The sequence below is a fragment of the Pteronotus mesoamericanus genome, unplaced genomic scaffold, assembly GCF_021234165.1.
Source record: "Pteronotus mesoamericanus isolate MK-2021 breed Mesoamerican mustached bat unplaced genomic scaffold, CSHL_Meso_final contig_591, whole genome shotgun sequence".
Lineage (NCBI taxonomy): Eukaryota > Metazoa > Chordata > Mammalia > Chiroptera > Mormoopidae > Pteronotus > Pteronotus mesoamericanus.
This window is the reverse complement of record NW_026555208.1, coordinates 1102125-1121401: the sequence shown is the minus strand read 5'-3', so window position 1 is coordinate 1121401 and position 19277 is coordinate 1102125. Positions and strand designations below refer to the sequence as shown.

General features: G+C 39.7%; 1 protein-coding gene across 1 annotated transcript in view; it reads right to left on the bottom strand.

Moving 5' to 3' along the window:
* LOC129076396 (tripartite motif-containing protein 5-like) overlaps positions 1 to 19277 on the bottom strand; it is a 111929-nt gene that overhangs the window by 54827 nt on the left and 37825 nt on the right. The window lies entirely within an intron of this gene.

The window sequence follows — 19277 nt, the reverse complement described above, 5'->3', positions numbered from 1 at the left end:
ACAAAAATCCAGAAAGAGAACTAACCAAAATGGAAACAAGCAATCTGCCAAATGTAGAGTTTGAAACACTGGCTATAAAATTGCTCAATGAATTTAGGTGAAGAATAGATAATATCAGTGAGATGTTCAACAATAAGATAGGAAACATAAAAAAAGAGATAGAATGCATAAAAAAGAACCAGTCAGAAATGAAGAGTAGGCTAAATGAGATGAAGAATACATTACATGGAATCAACATACAGTAGATGAAGCCGAGATTCAAATCAGCAATTCAGAAGATAAGGAAGCAGAAAACATCTAATTAGAACAACAATAAGTGAAAAGAATTCAAAAATAAGTGAGAATAGTATAAGGAGCCTCTGGGACAACTTCAAGCATAACAACATGTGCATCTCTGGAATTCTGGAAGAAGAAGAGAGAGCACAAGAAAATGAAAACCTACTTGAAAAAATAATGACAAAATTCTCCAAATCCAGTGAGGGAAATAGATATACAAGCCCAGGGAGCACAAACAGTCCCAAACAAGAAAAATCCAAGGAGGTCCACACTAAGACACCGAATTATTAAAATGCTGAATGTTAAAAACAACGAGAGAATATTAAAAGCAGCAAAAGAAAGACAGTTAGTTACTTACAAGGCAGCTCACAGAAGACTGTCAGCTGATTTGTCAACAGAAACTCTGTAGGCCAGGAAAGAATGGCAAGGAATACTTAAAGTGATGAAAAGCAAGGATCTACAACCAGGATTCCTCTACCCAGCAAAGCTATCATTTAAAATAGAAGGTGACATAAGACGCTTCCCAGACATGGAAAAGCTAAAGGAGCATCATCTCTAAACAAGTATTACAAAAAAACTCTAAAAGGCCTTCTTTAGGGAGAAGAAGGAAAAAAAAATCAAAATATACATAATAAAATGGCAATAAATGCATATCTATCAACAATTAACTTCTTTAAAAGTCATTTTTAATTTTTCATTTATGGATTACATACAATATTATATTAGGTTCAGGTGTACACCACAGTGATTAGACATTATATAATTTATTAAGTGATCATCCTGATACATCTCACACCTACCTGACACTATATATAGTCATAAGAATATTACTGACTATATTTCCTATTCTCTACTTTCCGTTCCCATGCCTATTTCATAACTACCAATTTGCACTCATAATCCCTTCATGTGTCTTTATGCATCCCTCTAACTCCTTTCTACCTGGCAACCATCAGTTTGTTCTATCTGTAAATCTGTTTCTGTTTACTTGTTTATTTTGGTTTTTTAGAATCAATTGTTGATATGTATGTATTTATTGCCATTTTATTGTTCTAATTTTTTATCTTATTTTCTTTTTCTTATTAAAAAAGACCCTTTAACATTTCCTGTAATACTGGTTTCATGGTGGTGAGCTGCTTTAGCTTTTTCTTGTCTGGGCAGCTCTATTTTTGCCCATCAATTCAAAATGACAGCTTTTCTTGGTAGAATAATCATGAGTGTGCGTCCTTGCTTTTCCTCACTTTGAATATTTCTTGCAAATCCCTTCTTACCTGCAAAGTTTTTATTGAGAAATCAGCTGACTATCTTATAGGAGCTCCCTTGTAAGTAACTAACTGGTTTTCTTCTGCTACTTTTATGATTCTGTCTTTGTCTTTAACTTTTGGCATTTTAATTGTGATGGGTCTTTGTGTGGGTCTCTTTGGGTTCCTCTTGTTGAGGACCCTGTACACTTTCTAGACTTGTATGTCTTTTTCTTTTACTAGGTTAGGGAAGTTTTCTGTCCTTATAACAATTATTTTATCCTCACCAAAAGACATTTTTTTTTTATTGCTTTTAGGAGACTAGAAGGAGGTGGGGCAGGAAGAGAGAAAGTGAGAGAGGGAGGGAAACATTGATATAAGAGAAACATCAATTGGTTACCTCCTGTACACATGCCTGGACCAGGAAATATATGCTTCTGGATCCATGATTGAAACAGCAACTTTTTTCTTACGAGACAACACTCCAGCCACCTGAGCCACATACATCAGGGCTCTGTCACTATTTTTTTGGTTAGGTTTTCTGTTTCTTGTGCTTTTTCTTCTCCTTCTGACACCCCATAATGAGAAAGTTGGTATGCTTGAAGTTGTCTCAGAGGTTCCTTACAATATCTTTAATTTTTTGGATTTTTTTTTGATGTTCCAATTGGGTGTTTTTTTTCTTTTGCTTCCTTATGTTCCAAATTGCTAATTTTAATCTCTGCTTCATCTATTGTACTGTTGATAATCTGTAATTATTCTTTTCAGGCTGCTTCTTTTTTAATGTTTCCATGTCATTTTTTATGCCATTGCAGTTTATATACTCTTCTCTAAGTTCCTTGAGCCCCTTTGTGACTGGTGTTTTGAATTTTGCATCAAGTAGAATGCTTGTCACTGCTATGTTTACTTATTTTTCTGGAATTTGTTCTTTTCTTTCATTTGGAACCTGTTTGTCTCCTCATTTTCGTGGCCTCCCTGTGTTTGTTTCTATGTATTACATAAAACTGTTATGCCTCCCTGGTTTGCAAGAGTAGCCTTACAAAGTAGGTGTTCTTTGTGGTCCAGTGGCACAGTATCTGCATTCACCCAAGCTGCTTGCTCTAGGTGTGCCCCCTGTGTGAGCTGTGTATATACCATTCTGTTATAGTTGAACCTTGATTGCTGTTGGCATCTCATTGGGAAGGATTTCTCCCGGGCCAACTGACTGCAAGGGCCTGCTGTGACCACGGTGGAAGATCAGATGTACAGGGGCTTGCCCCCACAATGAAAAACTTATCTGAGTGGGGCTCTGGTGCCTGCTGAGTTTCCCCTTGTTTGTGTTGCCAGATGTTTCTGTCCTGTGGTCTCCTGGGAGGTGCAGGCCAAGCTCAACCACTGCCTGTGTTCTCCCTAAGGAGACTCGGCTTGAGCCACAGAGTGATTTGCAGATGGCTACTACTTGTGTTGGGCTTGGAGCTTCCCAGAGGAGGCCAAACTGCAAACTGAGGCCTACTGCTGGAAGGACCTTTCCAGTGGCAATTTAGCGAGAGATATGGGGCAAACGAAGGTCAGATGCTGATTTTTTTAGATATTTAAGAATGCCGAAAGAATGAGTCATTGGTATGGAAAGCTACTGGAAAATGCTTGTGTGGGCCTGCCACTGAGATGGAGTGTAATCTCTGAGAATCACCAGACGAAGGTTAACTATAATAGTCAGGTTGATGGAGACTCAGATATGTCGTCACCTGCCAGCACTATGGGGGAAGGTTCAGGAAAGGAACAACGTCCTCTCTCAACACTATTGTCTAGGAGAAAGCTAACCCTCCAGCTCTTGTTCTGATACCAGAGAGTTAAGTGACTCCCCATATGTCCCTGGTGTCTTTTGATCTGCTTCCCTACCACTCAAGCTCAGAACGAATAAGTCTGTGCAGGTCTGTGTGTGTGTCCTTTGCCAGGAGCTGCCTGGGACTGCAATATCCCTTTGTCTCACTCAGCCTCAATTCCTCCTAGTTTCTACAATCTGAAGTTATGAGAACTTCTCTTCCTGGCAATGGAACTAGAAGCTGAGGGGCCTGGTATGGGGTTGTGACCCCTAACTCCTCATGGGGGACCTCTGCAGCTGAGATAGCCCTCTGTTTTTATCTGCTACATCTGGTTGTGGGAACAGCCCATTCTGCATCTTTACCACTTCTACTGGTCTCAATGTAGCTTCTCTATATCCTTTGTTTTAGGACTTCCAGGCAGCTAGATTTAAAGCGGTACTGAATGATGTTTGTTCTGTAGTTTAGTTATATTTTTGATGTGGTTGATGAAGAATTCAAGTACTGAATATACATATGCAGCCAAATTGATTGAGCCCAATAACTACCTTAAATGCAAATAGATCAATGCTCCAATCAAAAGACATACAGTAGCTGACTTTTACATACTCTGGCTATAAGAGATTCACTTCAGAGTGAAAGACATACACAGACTGTAAAGAAAGGAAGGGAAAAATATATTTCATGAAAATAATAACAAACAAAAAAAAGCTAGGGTAACAATACTTCTGCCAGACAAAATAGATATTAGTACAAAGGCTGTAAGACCAGACAAAGAAGGGCAGGTAATTCCAGCTCTGTGTATGTATCCAAATAAACCTGAAACACTTAATAGAAAAGACATAAAAATCCGTATTCTCATGGGGCATTGTTTGCAATAACCAAGAAATGGAAGCAAGCTCATGTCCATCAATATATAAATGTATAAATAGAAGTGGTACACATGTACAATGGAACATGATGCAATTAAAAAGAATGAAATTTTGCCATCTGCAATACTATAGATGGAGCTGGAAGGTGTTGTGCTAAGTGAAATAAGTCAGCGAGAGGAAGGCAAATGTCAGATGATTGCACTTGAGAATGAAATCTAAAGAATAAAACAAATGAGCAACCCAATAGAAACAGACTCATTGATACATGAAATATTTTGACAGTTTCCAAAAGGGATGGGAGATGATAGGTGGGTGAAAAGATGAAGGAATAAAGATGTATAAATTGGTAGTTTCAGAATAGTCACTGGGATGAAAAGTGCAGCATAGGGAATATAGTAAAAAATATTGTAATAACTATATATGGTGTCCGATGGGTACTAGATTTACCAGAATGATCACTTTGCAAGTTATATGTGTAATCATAAGTTTGTATACCTGAAATTAATATAATATTGTACATCAATGAAAATTTAAAAATAAAAATGTTTTAAAAAGATGGAATTTTTTCCTGAAAAAAATTCTAAATCCTTTCTTAGCTTCCTACAGGAGAAAAATTGAGTACTGGGTAGAAGTAATAAACACTAGAAGGGTATATATAAAGCAAAAAAAAAAAAAAAAAACACCAGAAGGTCATGGGGTGCACCAAGGTAAGAGTAAGCTGTGGCACTCAGAGGAGAACAAACTCCCTGCACCTCGTCCACAGAGACACGAGTAATGACATGGGAGCTACAGAGACGGGCAGAAACCTGGTCATCCAGCCTCTCTCATCAGGCTTGTCAAAGGGGCGGGCATTTATCGAGAGGGTTGTACACAGGTTCCCAGGATTTCCAGGACAAGAACAAAAGGGTCATCGTTAGGAGGGTCTGATCCCTGGCAGAGCACCTAAGGTCCCATCACTCCCCCAGGCTCCCAGATAAGGACTCACATTTTTGTTGGCCTTCACCAAGAAACTTGGCTAAAGAGGGAAAACACAGGGCTCCATCTCACAAGACTCACTGAGAAAAAGAGGGAGAAATTTTCTGTTTGGACAAAAAGAGTATTCTGGTTCACCTTGTCAAGGTAGAAAGTCAAAACTCCAGAATAAGAGGATGATGAGGGTAACACAGTCTGGAGGATAATGGCTCCTTCAAGAATCAAGACTCTTTGCTCTTTTAAACCTCACTCCTTCAAAGGTCACTCTTTCCCCAGACTCAATGTTCCTCTTTACTGTTGCCTCAGCAGAGACCCCACAAAAGAGCTTCTTCAGAACCACAAATAAAGGCACCAAACACATTCAATCTGTGCCTCCAAAGTTTCTTGCCCTTAGCCCTCAGGCATTGGTCAACCTACCTTCAGAAGTACAGGAGTCTAAACTCAGTGTAGATCAGCTTTAGGTCTGGTCAAGATTTATTCACAAGCCAAAGACCAGCTCTCCACAGAGGAGTTTCCCAGCAGGAGAGGAGTGGAAAATGAAAGTTAAATTTATAGGAATGGGAATGAAGCAAAAGAAGCAGAACAGAAACTTAAGAACATTAACAATAAGAAAATACCATCTGGGACTGACGGGGAACTTAATGCCTCCATAAGTTCTTGGACAGCACTCAATCACTGTGATTTTCCTCTTTTCTAGTTATTTTAGAAAGAATATTTGAGCAGGAAGAATATGAATTCCAATGATATAGTCTGCAGCTTACCTGAACACTCAGAATTTCAATTCAATTCTATAACACTTTGTTAAGTTTATCTTATATTCAGGTCCTAAACAACTTGCTAGGTATAAAATCATGATCCATAAAGTCTGGCTACCTGCCCTTGGTAATGCAGAGTGTGATGGGGAAGATAGTCAGTGAGAGAAATCTGTTAATTTGAGTTGAGAGTTAATAGCTATCATTGTGAGGTGTAAAAATAAAATTTTAGAAAATGCTGTTCACTGTGAGCCTACTGAAAAAAATGTTCCACAACATCATTGAATCTTAGCGATCACCCCAGTTAATTACCAGTTTTTTTCTTTTCCTGACGTAGGCAGACCAGACAATGAGGCCTTCAAGACATAATGGTGGCACAACTGTGTCAGTGACAAGGTACCGGCAACCAGGAGTACAACACACATCAAGTTGTAGAGGAGTAATTACTTGTCCCATTGGAATAAAAAAGAAAGTACTTGTGTGGGAAAAGTGTGTACATGCACATTTATACTTTCACACATGTATGCAGATGTGTATATATATAATTACACATATAAGTATATGGAGAGTATCTTTATCTAAGTTAATTTTTTAAAATAAAAAAGGAAGAATTTTTATTAGGGAGATAAAGGAATATACAAACTAGGAGGTATGTCCCAATGTTTCACGGCTAATGAATGGAGAAGGCAAGGCTCGAACTGGATCTGTGTTTCTCTAGCATATGTGCCCTTTCTGCAGTTAACTTCCCAGGAAGAAGTAGGAGCCAAATTCTCATGGATGTGAGGTAGGAGGAAAAACTTAAGAGGATGCTGATTTACTGGGAGTCTGGAGGGTCATGGGAAAAATTTTAGGTGCCAAGAGATATTGATTGAGGTACTCAATCCATGTAGCCATGAATGAAGCAATAGCTGCTCACAGTAGTGGTTGAACACAATGACCAGGCTGCTCTTGCAGGTGACGTGTTGTAGAGAGTGAACACTGTGCACAGTTGAGCCTTGAATTTGAAATCAGACAGAATTTCATAATCATACTGATATTACTACTCACTGGACTATATTAAATTAAATATAATTGGATTTAAATTCTCATCAGAAATAAGAAATACTACGAATAACATAAGAATATTGAGGGAATTGAAAAATAGAAGGTTTGCACTAACTTTTTTTTAACTCAGTGTCTCTCTCTGTCACACACACACACACACACACACACACAGATACACACACACACACACACACACACATTTATCACAGCTACGAATAGTCCTGATAGCAAAACACAGGTACCTGTCATCTGAAAATGAGACTTTAGTAAAAAACCACCCTAGTGCCCCTGAAGGCACAACCTGTTTCATGATGCACTGACACAGCTTATATTTCTCAGTAATTAGTAGCAAAAATGTTTATTAAATTGAGACACAATTTTATACTTAATGAAGTTTATCTCTTCACTATGATCTTAACTATGGTGTGTTTTTTATACCAGGACAATTTTAGTAAATGAAGCCAGCATTCAACTATTTTATTGAAAGTTACACTGCATGTATTTTGAGAGATGGACTTGAACTCAGACACTATGCACACAAACCTTCCACTTAATACCTGTTATTTATGATACTGTCTTCTTCACTCCTTGGTGAATAAGGAACATCATGAATGAACTGATACAATCTTGAGGAGACATCTATAGTTAATGATTCCTACTCAAGACCTTATTAATAATATTTGAGTTGTTGAAAAGTTTTCCTTATTCTTCTCACTGGCACAGGAAGAGAAATTATAAAAACTTGGCACAGATGTCCCCCCATATGGGTCTTTTTTATGATGCATTAGTCATTTTATTTGGGATTATAGAAAATAATGCATTAAGATTCTTTACTATGCAAAGAGAACACTGGGAAAAATGTGCATGACACAAGGCAAATTGTAAACCTATTGTTGAATGAAGGATGTTGAAATGAAAAAAAAAAAAAAGGAGGCAGCAATACAAAGTTGGTGAGAATGGTGCAGACAAGCTCAGTGCATTAGATGCACCCAAGGACAGAGGAGTGAAGTGATGGATATTTGACCTGTGGAAGGACTGGAAAAGAAAGAAGCATGAACAGAGCAGGGGTCTTGGGATAAGGGAGCTCATTTCTTTTGAACATTGCAGTCAGCACCCTGTGCTGTCCTTGTCATTCATGCGTGGTCATACTCAAGCTCTCCAAACCCTGTTTCAATCATATGATAGACCTACAACTACATTTACTCTTATTATCTCTGTTTTAACCACCATGTCCCATACAACCACTGTTCTCTTCTGCAAGTATGCAGGAATGCAAAATGGTGCAATCACTTTGAAGAAAATCTGGCAGTTTGTTAACAAGAAACCCTAAAATCTAGTAATTCAATTTACAGCTAATAATATGCAAAGCAAGCAAAGTGAGGTTCCATTTTCACTAGTGGAAATACACATTTCAACAAAACTGCTCCTTTAACCTGTAGATCAATATTATAAATATTGCATGAATGTAACAAAAAAAGTAGAGAGAATAAAAAGAAAAGTAAACATGAAGGCACAGAAAGTGATACAAGGAATCAGAATCTACAGTGTAAAGGACACTTGGAAGAAAGTAACAGTATTGGAGGCATCTTGTAGTTTAGTTGTTTTTTTTTTTAAGACACATCTCAATTGGAAGTAGGTAGACAGTGATAACTTTGTAACATACAAGCTGTTGGCTGGGAGAATGAAAATAATTTGGGGCTATTGCCGCAGCTAAAAAGTGTTAGGAGAACATCTTTAAAAGGGAGATTCAGAGGGAAAAACCCTAAGTTCCTCACAAAATTCGATCAAATCTCTGAACTACACACATTTGAAATAGATGACAAGCAGCCCAATTAGGGCTAATGGGACTGATCACAGATATTAGCTCTTGTAAAATGCAGGGTGGAATTTAGAATTTGAGTTCAATCAAGTTTATCTACTGAAAAAATAAACAAACAAACAATAATATTCTTGAGAAGGATAGAACCCTGAGTCTCTATATCTCGTTAACAATTCTTCTGAGGGAATTTTGGAGGGAATCTAAAATTATTCAACATATGAGAAAAGTAGAGGACAGAGCCCATATTCAACAGAAAAGGTGATCAATGGAGACCAACTCTGAAATAATCCAGATGTTGTACTTAGTAAAAAAAACTTCACAGCAACTACTATATCTGGGTGAAAGATGTAGAAAAAAATACACTTATAATAATCACCAAATAGGACATGTGAAAAATCAAAACCAAATAGTTTTTGTTTTTAATTGAAATGCTAAAACCACAAACTAGAATCACTCTAAAAACAAATACAGGATTGGGTCATGAGAAATTCAGAATCATAAGGGAAAGACTCACTGAAATTTAAAGTAGAGTAATCAAAAATAATCCAATATGAAAATAATGAACAAGTTCTCAAAAATGTGTAAAACATATCAAAGTAAGAGGCTTAAACAACAGAACAGTTACTAAAATACAAAAATAATAAAATATAAAGTAGCTGATTGAAATGAGAAACAAAATGGTAAAAACTAAATGTTTATTTCAATACATGTAGAAAAGCATCACTCAAAATTGAATACCTGATCATGATAATAAGAAGTTAGGAATATCAATCTCACAAAAAAATAAGAAAGAGCCTATAGTTAACATCATATATAGTGGTCAAACTTTGAATACATTCATCTATGATTAGGAACATTTAAAAAAACATGTCAGCACTCACTCCTTATATTCATCATTAAGCTGTAGACCCTAGCCTAAAAAATGAGTCAAGGTAAACAAATAAAAACACAAATATTGGAACAGAAGAAATAAAAGTCTTTATTTGTAGATAATAGAAAAGTTATGTAGACTATAAAAACAAATCCATGGGAACAAAATGAGATTAATAAGTGACTTAAACTAAGTTATAGGACTCAAAACCAATATCAAAAGGTAATTATATTTTAAAAACTAGTAATTAATAACTAGAAAATTAGATTTATACATTCCTATAAAATAATGTCCCAAAACACACTATCCTGAGAAGACAGACAACACCTCACTTTTTTTTAAATTTATTTACTTTTTAAATACATTTGTCTCTGCCTCCCCCCCACCTCTTTCCCTTGCCCCCTCCCTCCTTCCCTCCCTCAGCTCTTCCCCTTTGGTTTTGTCCATGAGTCCTTGCTATATGTTCCTTGACTCTCCCCTTCCCTTCCCTTTCCCTGCCCCCCCCCTTCCCTCTTGTCTCTGTTGATTTCTTTTCCTTTCAGTGTTGCTGGTCATATTTTCCTTGCATCTTTGCATTGTTGGTTAGGTTCTGCTTATAGGTGAGATCAAATGGTATTTGTCTTTCGCCCCCTGGCTTATTTCGCTTAGCATGATGCTCTCCAGTTCCATCCATGCTGTCGCGAAGTTTAATAGTTCTTTTTTTCTTTCTGCTGCGTAGTATTCCATTGTGTATATGTACCATAATATTTTGATCCAATCATCTACTGATGGGCATTTAGGTTGCTTCCAACACTTGGCTATTGTAAATTGTGCTGCTATGAACATTGGGGTGCATAGGTTCTTTTGTATTGGCGTTTTGGTGTTCTCAGGGTATAGTCCCAGCAGGGGAATCGCTGGATCAAAAGGCAGTTCCATTTTCAGCTTTTTGAGGAAATTCCACACTGCTTTCCACAGTGGCTGCACCAGTCTGCATTCCCACCAACAGTGGACTAGGGTTCCCTTTTCTCCACAGCCTCGCCAGCACCTGTTGTTTGTGGATCTGTTTATGATGGCCATTCTGACCGGTGTGAGGTGGTACCTCACGGTGGTTTTGATCTGCATTTCTCTGATGGCTAGTGATGCTGAGCATCCTTTCAAATGCCTCTGGGCCCTCTGTATCTCCTCCTTAGAAAAGCATCTGCCCAGGTCCTTTGCCCATTTTTTGATTGGATCGTTTGTCTTCTTGGAGTGGAGTCAAGTGAGTTCTTTATATATCTTGGAGATCAAACCTCTATCTGATGTATCATTAGCAAATATATTTTCCCATACGGTTGGCTCCCTTTTCATTTTGCTGATGTTTTCTTTAGCGGTGCAGAAGCTTCTTATTTTGCTGAGGTCCCACTTGTTTATTCTTTCCTTTGTGTCCCTTGCTTTAGGAGACATATCAGTGAAAAAATATCTGAGATATCTGGGATATCTGAGAGTTTCCTGCCAATGTTCTCCTCTAGGACTTTGATGGTGTTGTGACTTATATTTAAGTCTTTTATCCATCTTGAGTTTATTTTTGTGTATGGTGTCCGCTGATGATCCAATTTCAATGTTTTGCATGTAGCCGTCCAGTACACTCAACACCATTTGTTGAAGAGGCTGTTATTGCTCCGTTTTATGCTTCTGCCCCCTTTGTCAAATATTAGATGTCCATAGAGACCTGGGCTTATTTCTGGGCTTTGTATTCTGTTCCACTGGTCTATGGGTCTGTTCTTGTGCCAGTACCAGATTGTTTTGAGTATGGTGGTTTTGTAGTAGAGTTTGATGTCCGGTATTGTGATCCCTCCTACTTTGTGTTTCTTTCTCAAAATTGCTGCGGCTATTTGGGGTCGTTTATGGTTCCATATAAATTTTTGAAATGTCTGTTCTATTTCTGTGAAATACGTCATTGGTATCGTAATAGGGATTGCATTGAATCTATAAATTGCTTTGGGTAGTATGGACATTTTGAGGATATTAATTCTTCCAATCCATGAGCACGGTATATGCTTCCATTTATTTGTGTCTTCCTTAATTTCTTTTTTCAATGTTGTATAGTTTTCTGCATACAGGTCTTTTGTGTCTTTGGTTAAATTTATGCCTAGGTACTTTATCTTTTTTCTTGCTATATCGAATGGTATTTTTTTTCTGATTTCTTCTTCTTCTATTGCATTGCTGGTGTACAAAAATGCCTTCGATTTCTGAATGTTGACTTTGTATCCTGCTGTTTTGCAAAATTCACTTATTAGGTTGAGGAGTTCTTTGGTGGAGTCTACAGGGTTCTCTATGTACACTATCATGTCACCTGCAAACAATGATAGCTTTACTTCCTCCTTTCCTATTTGGATGTCTTTTATCTCTTTCTCTTGTCTGACCACTGTGGCTAGGACTTCCAATACGATGTTGAAAAGAAGCGGTGAAAGCGGACATCCTTGTCGTGTTCCCGATCTTAGTGGGAAAGCTTTCAGTTTTTGCCCGTTGAGTATGATATTAGCTGTAGGTTTTTCATATATGGCCTTTATTACGTTGAGGAATGCCCCATTGATTCCCATTTTGCTGAGTGTTTTGATCATAAATGGGTGCTGTACCTTATCGAATGCTTTTTCTGCATCTATCGAGATGATCATGTGGTTTTTGTCTTTTCTTTTATTTGTGTGATGTATCACGTTTACTGATTTGTGTATATTGAACCATCCCTGCATCCCTGGGATGGATCCCACTGGATCGTGGTGGATAATCTTCTTGATGTATTGCTGGATGCGGTTTGCCAATATTTTGTTGAGGATTTTAGCATCTATGTTCATCAGCGAAATTGGCATGTCGTTTTCTTTCTTTGTAGGGTCTTTATCTGGTTTTGGGATCAGGGTGATGCTGGCCTCATAGAAGGAGTCTGGGAGTCTTCCCTCCTCTTGGATTTTTTGGAATAGTCTGAGAAGGACAGGGGTTAGCTCTTCTTTAAATGTTTTGTAAAATTCTCCTGTGAAACCGTCCGGCCCTGGGCTTTTGTGTGCCGGGAGTTTCTTGATTACTGCTTCAATTTCCCCAGCTGTTATCGGTCTGTTCAAGCTTTCTGTTTCTTCCTCCTTCAGTGTTGGAAGATTATACTTTTCTAAAAATTTGTCCATTTCATCAAGATTTTCAAATTTCTTGGCATATAATTGTTCATGGTAGTTTCTGACAATCCTTTGTATTTCTGTGGTATCAGTTGTTATTTCTCCTCTTTCGTTTCTGATATTATTAATTTGGGTCCTCTCCCTTTTTGTCTTGATGAGTCTGCTTACAGGCTGGTCAATTTTATTTATCTTTTCAAAGGACCAGCTTCTGGATTGGTTGATCCTCTGAATTGTTCTTTTTGTCTCTATGTCATTCAGTTCTGCTCTAATTTTGACTATTTCCTTCCTTCTACTTGCTCTAGGATTTATTTGTTGTTGTTTCTCCAGTTCTTGAAGTTGTAGTGTTAGGTCTTTTATTTGAAATGTTTCTATCTCTTTTAGGTAAGCCTGTATTGCTATGAACTTCCCTCTCAGGACTGCCTTTGCTGTGTCCCATAGGTTTTGGACAGTTGTCTGTTCATTTTTATTTGTTTCCAGAAATTTTTTGGTTTCTTCTCTTATCTCATTATTGACCCATTCATTGTTTAATAGTGTACTGTTCAGTCTCCATGAGTTTGCAAGTTTTTGAAGTATCCCTTTGAGGTTGATTTCGAGTTTCAAGGCCTTGTGGTCTGAGAAAAAGTTTGGTATTATTTCAATTTTCCTGAATTTGCTGAGGCTTGCTTTGTGTCCTATCATGTGGTCTATCTTTGAAAAACTGCCATGAGCATTTGAAAAGAATGTGCATTTTTCTTCTTTGGGATGTAAGGTTCTATATATGTCAGTTAAGTCTCTTTGATTCAGTGTGTCATTCAGCGCCACGATATGTTTATTAATGTTTTGTTTGGAAGATCTGTCCATTTTGGACAGTGGGGTGTTGAAATCCCCTACTATCAGTGTGTTGCTGTCTGTATCTTTTTTGAAGTCATCCAACAATTTCCTTTAAACTTGGGGGCTCCTATATTGGGAGCATATAAGTTTACAATGTTGATGTCTTCTTGATAGATTCTTCCTTTAAGTATGATAAAGTGCCCCTCTGGGTCTCTCTTTATGGCCTTTGTTTTGAAATCTACTTTGTCTGATACAAGTATGGCAACGCCAGCCTTTTTCTCATGCCCATTTGCTTGGAATATTATTTTCCATCCCTTTACTTTCAATCTGTGTAGGTCTCTTGCTCTGAGGTGGGTCTCTTGTAGGCAGCATATGTGTGGGTCATGTTTTCTTATCCATTCAGCTACCCTGTGTCTTTTGATTGGGGCATTTAGTCCATTCACATTGAGAGATATTACTGATAGAAACTTACTCATCTTTTCTCTTTGTACTTGTGTTCCTCTCTGTCTCATTCTTTTCCTTCATCTGCTTAAACCAGTCCCCTTAGCATATCTTGGAACGCTGGTTTGGTAGAGCTGTATTCTTTTAGTTTTCTCTTGTCTGGGAAACTCCGTATTTCCCCTTGTATTTTAATGGAGACCCTTGCTGGGTAGAGCAGCCTTGGGTGTAGACCCTTGCTTTTCATGGCTTGGAATATTTGTTGCCATTTCCTTCTGGCTTGTAGTGTTTCTGTTGAGAAGTCAGCTCCTAGGCGTATCGGGGCCCCCTTGTATGTTACTTTCTCCTTCTCCCTTGCTGCCTTGAGGATTCTCTCTTTGTCTTTGACATTTGCCATTTTAATGATGATGTGTCTTGGAGTGGACCTGCTTGGGTCCCTCTTGAGTGGGGTCCTCTGTGCCTCCTGGATCCATGAGAGCCTTTCTCTCCTCAAATTAGGGAAATTTTCCATCATTACTTTTTCGAGGAGGTTCTCTATTCCTTGCTCCTCTTCTTCTCCTTCTGGTATCCCTATTATAAGGATATTAATGCATTTCAGGTTGTCCTGCATTTCCCTAAATGCCTCTTCATTCTTTTTGAGCTGTTTTTCCATTTCTTGTTCTTTCTGGGAGCTTTTTTCTACCTTGTCCTCCATCTCACTGATTCGATCCTCGGCTTCATACAGCCTGCTTTGGATCCTTCGACTGTGTTCTTCAATTCAGAAATGGTATTCTTCATATCCTCTTGTGTCTTCTTGATAGTTTCTGTGTCCTTTTCCAGGTTGCTATAGTTTGCTCTAAGATCCTGATAGTTTCTCTGCAGTTTCTCATAGTTATCTTTGAGTTGGCTGAGCTCATTGAGCTTCCTTAGAACCATTGTTTTGAATTCCATATCTGATAGTTCCCTTGCCTCTATTTCATTTAGCTCTGTCTGTGGGGAGTCCCCTTTTCCACTCATTTGAGGGGAACTTCTTTTTCTTCCCATTTTTGTGAGAGTCTGTTAAGTATTTTTGTCCTTTACTTGTCTTTCTGGGCTTGCTTCTGATGATGTCAGTTGTTGACCCTATAGGGCCTTGGGTTGTTTGTTTGAGCCTTCCAGGAGTCTAATGCCTGTGTCTGACTCCTGCTTGGAGCAGCTCTGTGACCCCTTCGGTCAGGGCTGGGCTATTTTTTGGGATCTCTCTGCGCTCTCACGCGGGCTCCTTGAGCGCGTTCCCAGCGCGGCAGGGTCCCCCACCTGCCTGGGCTCGCATGTGCTTGCCCCAGACCAGGGGGCTTATTCGCGACCTCCCGTACTCATCTGGCCTCCCTGGCACGCGAGCTTCGTAGCACTGATCAGTTTAGGGTCTTCTATTGTGTGTTTTCCCCGCTTTTGGCTCTTTGGGTGCGTTGCTTGCCCTCGCCAAATGGGGACTACGGAAATGGGAGGAAATCAGCTCTAGGACTCTCCAGTTAATCCTGTTTCTGGTCTCTCCTCCAGGGACTCTGGGCAGCTCTACTTATTTTGTGGGCTGCTCCGCAATCGTGGCGGGCAGGTCAATTTACGCCTGCCCTTGCCCCTCTGTGCACTCCCTCACAGGCCATATGGGTGCCAGTCTGTGTGAGGCCTTGCCGGCAGGTGCAAGCGTTAGCCAGCCCGTGTGGGTCACACACAGGCTCACCAACCCTCGCCGGTCACTCAGCACAAGTGTGCGCGCCTGCTCTGGGTGTTTTGGGGGTGTCTTTGTTTGCTTTACAGCTTTTGGCTCTTTGGGGGTGTGGCCTCTTCCCTCGCAATGGAGACTACGGCAAGGAGAAGGAGTCGGGGCTCTACGGTTTCTCCTCCCGTTCTTTCCCCAATGCCTCCATTTCTAGTCTCTCCTCGGGGGCCTCTGGGCAGTTCTGTGACCCCTTTGGCCAAGGATCCAACCCCTGTGCAGAGTGCGTTTCAATCGCAGGCAGTCTGGTTCATGCACGCCCCGCTTCTGCCTCTTTGGGGTTGCGCCTTTCCAGCCCACAATGGAGACTACCGAATGGGGAGGGAGTCGGGACACCCCGGTTCCTCCTCCCGTTCTTTCCCCAACGCCTCCATCTCCAGTCTCTTCTCAAGGCTCTCCCAGCCAGTCTGCACTCAGCCCCGTAGCTCACACGCGTACAAGCTGTGTGCAGAGCGCACAAAAGGCAGGTTAATTGATTCCCTTATGCCTGAGCGAGATGGTGGCTGCAGAGTGGGAAGTGCGTTACCACCCAGGCTCCACCAGCCGCCCTGTCAGTTCTCTTCACAAAGTTTTCCTCACCACTCTTTTCCCAGGCACCAGCCCACCCTGCTGCCGCCTCTACCCAGCGATCAAGGAGGGTGGCTGCTGCTGCAACTTTTGCGTTTGCCCTTTAAATATCTCTTTGCATCCCCAGCCACCTGTCTCTGGCAGAGAGCGCCTCTAGCTTTTTGGGGTTGCGTTTTGTCTGTATTTTCTCAGCTTTAGCTGCTGTAGTTTAGGGGTTCCTGTTAATGATTCAGACTCCGTTCTTCTTGGGGGGAGCTAACTGGCCGTTTCAATGTCCCTCTGGTGCCACTGCCCGTGGGCACCCAGCCTACCCTCTCGAGCCTCCACCGCAATTCTCACCCGTTGGGATGTGTGAGAGTAGAATCCACTGCCTGCGGCACCAAGGCTCCTCTCCCACTATTGCTCCACTACTTTCCAGGTGATTACTCCATTATTTAGTTGCAATTCCAGTTTGGTTTTGGGAGGAGGTCGGCGTGACTCCCATTCACTCCTCCGCCATCTTTCCGACCTCCAACACCTCACTTTCTAACCCAGGGTGATAGATATGTCACCTAGTCTGAGGGGGTTCATAGCACTGGGAGAACTGGTGGAGTTGTAATACATATGATATAAAAGAGAGACTTATGATTGGACATTATGGAGAGAGTAGGAGTCAGGATCAATAGTTTCCCCTTCATAAATCTTGGGCAAAACAGATGATTTTTAGAATTTGATATAATTAAGGTCATATCATGTGTGTCTGTTGCAACAGGGATCTCAGGTCCCCATGACTAAGAAATTTCTGGTCATCAACTTATGACAGCTCTAGATACCACTCTGCCAGCTCATTTCCCATGAATGACCCTGCAGGATAAAGCCTGTTTATTCCCTGAAATTCTATTGAACCGTCACCCTTGAAATTTGTATTTTGAACAAATATCTCCAAATTAATGGGCCAGCACTATTGTACAAGATGAGTATTTGTCACTGAGAAGTTCAGAGGTTAGAGAAAGTGGAACCTTTCCTATTGCTGATATTTATAACACGAGAGAAAACCCACACTTGATGCCCAATGAACTTTTGATTTGGAGTCTAGAATCTCCTCGCAGGACTTTTTTTGAGAAGCAGCAAGGTAAATTGCCTTCAGTTCGGGCAGTGGGTGCTTTTTTTTTCTCTCCCTTAAGATGTTAGTGTAAAGAACTCTTCCTTTGTGTTTGATAGTACATGTAATTTTTCAGTAAGTTGTTTCACATTTTTTACTGGAAGCCTGGACATTTCAGGGAACACAACCCATGAATATCCTTGGAGAGACACCTGTTGTGTAATTCCACAGCATACAGGTTTCTCTTAATGAGTTATGGCTTCAGTCGTGGTGGCAATAGGGTGATAGGAAAGCAGGTCAAAGGGACTATAAATAAGAATCAGTTTCTCCCAGTATCTATGAAAGAGAAGTGTGTGTCGGTGTGTGTGTGTCAATGGTGGGGGTGGGAGATGAGGAAGGGAGTGGGGGAGAGAGAGAGATTGGATGTATCTATTATCTATCTTTGTATCCCTCTCGCACCTCCTACCACAGACCTTCTAGAAATGAGAACTGAAAAATTTCTTGCGAGACAGGGACTAGAGCAGACACTGGTCAAGTAACCCATTATTTCTACCTCTCTTGGCTATTAAGTAGGTTGAGAACAGTAGGAAGTGAAATGCCAAAGACATGGTGACAAAACCAACTGTGGCAGGAACACTCGCTTCCATGCTTTACCCACTGCTGAGGACACCTGCATCCCTCAGGCCCCTGGAAAGGGTGAGGCGGACCAGGGAAGGGAGACACTGGCCTATATGTGTCATTGCTGAGGGAGGCCATCCAGAGCTCCTGACCCTGCCGCTATCCCTGTAAGCCATACTGTGAACCAGCACCTGAAACATGGAGACATGCCTGGGCACACAGAGAAAAGGCTTTCATTGGAAAAGAGAATTACTGAGAAAATAGAAAAGAATGATGAATCAACTTTTATCTGCTACACTTAGATTAAAAAAAAAACAAACTATTGCAGTACTTCAAATAAAAGAGTAGGTAGCTACCACAAAATATAAAACTTTATTTCATAATAACAAATAATCACTAAGTGCACAGTAAGTATAGGAAAGGGTAGGCAAAATGTTATACAGTAGATTTGTAGAACGTATTCTTCTACATACCTGAATATGTAGAAGAAGAGCTATGTATTCTTCTACATAATCTTGCATAACTGAAACTTTAAACTTGGTAAACTGTAATGGCTTAACAATGTAAGCAATTAGATCCCATATGAAGTGTTTTTTACCACAATAAAAAAAGAAAATGTGATTGATAGCAGATATTAAATAATAAATTTAAAGAGAATGTTTAGAGAAAATCATTACAACTTAGAATTGTACACTGGAAAACTATAACATAAAATATATTTGAAAATTAAAAACAAATTTTTTTATGCAAAGAGGTAAGAGTCAAATGCTCTGGTTCTTTAATCAAGTTTCTATTTCAAAGATAACAGTCATTAAAATTAGTAGATTAATATTCATTCTTAACATTCACTATTTCAAATCACAGAGAAAATTAATTGGCACCAATCTGGACCACTACTTATATGCTAGCAAATGAGAAAGTTGGTGCAAACATTCTGTTTTTCAATTCCCCCAATATTCTCATATTATTCTTAGCATTTATTTCCCATGAGAAACTGAATCCAATTTATTTTAATTTAATATAGATCAGTGAATAGCAATGTCAGTAGGATTATGAAATTCTATCTGATTTCAAAGTCAAGGCTCAAATGTGCACAATATTCACTCGCTACAACACGTCACCTGCAAGAGCAGCCTGATCATTGTGTTCAACAGGCTTTTAACCACTTCTGTGAGCAGCTCTTGCTTCATTAATGGCTACACAGATTGAGTACATTAATGAGTATCTCCTGGCACCTAAGATTTTCCCATGATGCTCCAGACACTT